Here is a 4,243-nt window from a genome sequence, read left to right as displayed (position 1 = left end):
AATCATGAAACATGTGAAACACGACTTTGAAACAAAGGTAACATTTTACTTGTTTTTCCTTGTTTCAATGCACGTGATGCTTGATTTTGGTGTGACCAATGTGTGGTGTGGCTAATAATCCCTTAAGCAACTTAGTTATACTTAGAATGTCATTAGGAACAATGTTCATGTTGATCATTTTGCCTAATTAGGTTTCCAAGTCATGGTTTGACCATTATGGACCCTTAGAGCTCCTGAGTTTGACTGTTTAAAAAGTGTAGCTTAAATTATTTGCATGTCTGAGCAACCTAAAGCAAAGTTGTAGAAAATTTTATAAGGAACAAAAGTTATTTTATGACCAATTCATGAAAATGTGCACAACATGCTCAAAAAGGTCCCACAAGTCAGTGTTGAGGGCTGATTCAGCACTTAGAAAAATTTCTAAGTATAGATTTCAATTTCAGTTTGAAGGAGCTGACTTTGGCTTGTTGTAACTTGTGATTCTTTGAGAATTAGCTGATGATTTCTAAAGCAAAGTTGTAGCACTACCACAGCTCTACATTTTTGCTTCAAGCCGATTTTTCTAACTAGCCACCGTTTTGGAGTTTGAAGCTAACCAAGTCACGCTGTCAAGCTCGATCGGTTTCACTGAAACGAAGCTACATTGTTCGATAGGTTTCAGAACTCGATGGCCGCGTGTACGCCGCGCATCGCCGGCCGTCTGACCACGCTAGCCACGTCGGGCTGCCATGCGCCAACATAGGCCCCAGCATCCACCTATGGTTCCCAGCGTTCGCATTCACTCTCTTTCGCCTCCACTCGCTCGCCGCAGCAGCGCAGCACCGCTCCGCCATTGCTGCCAAGCAAGCCGCCATTGCCTAGCTCACTCGCCACCGCAAAAACGCTGCCTCCAGCTCACTCGAAGCTCCACCGTAGCCTCCTTTAGCTCTTCCAGCTCGCCATTGGGTTAACAAACCAAGGTAGTGGCCGTATTTTTGGCTTCCACCATTGCCGTACCTCGCCGGAGTTGGAGCTCACCGTGGCTAGCACAGCATAACCTCTCTTGTCCTTCCCTAGCCTCCGTCTTAGCATCACCATCACTCACCGTTGCTCGGGTGATGACGTAGCCAGCTCCACCGGTCCGGTCAGGCCGGAACGTGGCCGCGCGCCACCGTGCGCCATGGCCGAGCCGCCGAGCTTCGTGGCCGGAGTACTTAGAGGATGGTAGCGAGCGCGATTAGGGCACCAATCAACGTGGGAGGTCGTGGCGGTCACGGAGGTACCCTCCTCGTCGCCGGTGAAGCCACCATCGGCGAGCTTCGCCACTGCCGCGCTGTCGCAAGCCGCCTCCCCTGTTTCCTTTCACTGACTGGTGGGGTCATCTGACCCACGGGTCCCACGCGTCAGTGACCATTGAGCAGTAGCTAGTTCAAATAATTCCAGTTTTAGTGCTATTTTGTAAAATATATATCTCCAAATTGGTAGATTCAAAGGGGGTGATTTCAATTTTGTTAGGATCATAGGGAAGTCTAGTATTTAGGAAAAATATGACATGAACACTTAAAGTGGAAATTTTGGATAAATTAAATAGGAACTTGAAATGTGTTTTTAAATGCGTGCAAATTTATTTAAATTATATCTTGACTTTCTTTGCTCCAAAAATTATAAAATTTTGTGGGTAAGCTATTCTTGCTTAGTAGAAGCTCTGGTAAAAATTTGAGAGTTATTGCATATATGGTTTTTGAGTTATAGATTTTCCTTTTATCTTTGAATGATCCTTGTGTGAATTTTTATAAATTATCTAGGAATCGAATGACCATGAAATTTTGTGGGGAGTATCCTAGTACCTTAAGGATGCTAGGAAAAATATAAAATCTGTTTCTTGGCACTTTTCACTAAGGTTTCCTAATTATGTCATTTTAAGCCATTATGTCTTATCATTTTTGTGTAGGCTATTATACTTGCTCAAATGGTGTGAAATTTTTATAGTAGCCTACTTAGAGCATATAGTACCTACTGTAATTTTTGTAGATTAAATGGTGCAGTTGGCATATATATTTATTATTCCTCTTAGATAATTAAATAAATTAAGAAAGGTATTAAAAGAAATGATTTGGTGATGAACACCTTACTTTCTGGTGTTCTTATGATATGTGTGATGAGTGAGTGAAGTTGGTTTCGTTCATTTATGTGTTTGCAACATAAGTTAATAATTATTTTTCTGCATCGTGTCTTTCGGGACAGTTCTGGGGACTTTACAAAATTCCCCATGATAATTTGGTTTGCTGGAAATATGGTGAATACAAAAGTTATAGATAACTTATGTATCTAGCTGCTATCAAAATTTGGTAGCATTTGACCAAGTAGTTTAGGAGCTACAGCTGTTCAAAGTTAGATTCCAGAGTTGCTTGTTCTCTGTCTTGTTTGGACCTGATCATGTAATTCTTTAAATTCGACCTGGTAAAGGTTGGAATAATGCCTTGAGGTCTAAAAATGAATTGTAGGTAATTTCATAAGCTTTCCAAATTCTCTTGTTGCATGTCAATTGGAATTGTAGATCTTCAGTTCTGGCCAGTTTACCGTATCGCTATATAGTCTCTATTTTGCTGAAATCTGAATAGTTATGTGCATGCTTTGTTGCAATGTTCTTGTTGATTGTTTAGGTGCTAGCCTAACTTGAGAACATGCTTAGGTGCAGGTTCTAGGTCCTTAACTGAAGATGAACAATTATACATTAGGTTATATAAACTTGGTAAGTTAAAGTGATTTGAATAGAGCTTAAGTTGGAATATGCGGACTGCAGTGAGCATGTGCATTCCCCGAGCATCCCTAACTTCATTCATATGCATCCATGATATTTATCTTGCGCATTCATGCAATAGGTGTGCCGGAGGGAGTGACGCTACTGGTGTTCGAGGGAGCCAACCAGGAGGAGGAGCCCAAGGTGCAGGAAATCAACAAAGTAGCCGCCAAGGAGGAATTGCTCGAGTGCCCTGACCACCAACCTTCCTCTTTCCTAAAAGGCAAGCCCCGAAGCATATTAAGTCTCCCATGTTTTTACAAATACCTTAAGTACCTTTTATTCGTTGATGATGCATTAAGTATAGGAATTGGTTGGAACCAATTATTGCATTATATATCCGTCTTTGTCCAGATATCGCACTAGAATCATATTTAAGTTCAGGAACGGGTTAAATGCTTAGCCATGCTTAGTGCGGTAGAATTCAGGTGATTTCCTGTCACCTATGAGCTTTAGGATGATGTGGCTCACGGTTGGCTATATTTGCTATCATGGAAAAGAACTATGTTAATAATGAATTAAGACCGGGCGGAGTCTTGTGTAGGTTGGACATAGTGACTCCGTCTATGTCGTTTAATGATCGATACGCTATATGTCCTTATGTCATGTTGAACGCAGCCTAACACTTAGCTGGCCAGATAAGTCGTTCCGACCGCGAAGCCTAGTAGCTCGATTTAGGCTGGGGATGCGAGCAGGGGTCCACAATCTGGATGGAAGTAAGGATGTGCAGGGAGCCATTGGCGTAAGGCCAAGGGCGGGTTAAGTCACCGAGCACTCATGGCAGAGTGGTTCACTGATTTTGCGGCACTGTTCGGACTCACGACTTCTGAATTGTACCAAAGGTGACTTGTTTGCGACCCTGACGGGGGAAGCAGAGTTTGTGTTAGGAATACCCCTCCAGCTAGATAGGAATCGATTCGAATCGTCGTCTCTCCCGGATAGTGAGAACTTGACTGAGCAGCGACAACGTAGATTCAATTAATCTAACGATATGGTTAAATGATGATGATGATAATGTTGCCACGATTCATACCTGATATGGTTATTAATGTTTGCATCTTAATCAAATGATTGCTTAGTACAGGTGCTAATATAGATGACAGATTAATGGCTAAAAGTCACTGCTAGTTTAGGTTAAGAGTTGATCATTATTACTTATGCTTTTCCTCAAAAAGAAAGTGTCAGCTAGATCCACTAAATTAAGCTATGCATGATCCTTGATGTCATTTGTTTTGGTTTCCGACAGGTAAGTCTCACTGGGTACATTCTCGTACTCTAGGTTTATTCCCTCTTGTTGCAGATGACCTTCTATATCAGGGATTCTATAAGTATTGTCTCCACCTGGTGGGTGATGAAGACTAGATCATGGGCATGATCTCTATTTCTCTTATCTGAATGCTTTTGCGGGTTGTGATCAGCAAACCAATATTTGTATTTGAACTCGAGTATGTAAGTTAAACTATT

Source organism: Miscanthus floridulus, chromosome 16, assembly GCF_019320115.1.
Source record: "Miscanthus floridulus cultivar M001 chromosome 16, ASM1932011v1, whole genome shotgun sequence".
NCBI classification, from domain to species: Eukaryota; Viridiplantae; Streptophyta; class Magnoliopsida; order Poales; family Poaceae; genus Miscanthus; species Miscanthus floridulus.
The sequence above is the reverse complement of the archived record's forward strand: the minus strand, read 5'-3'. Positions refer to the sequence as shown.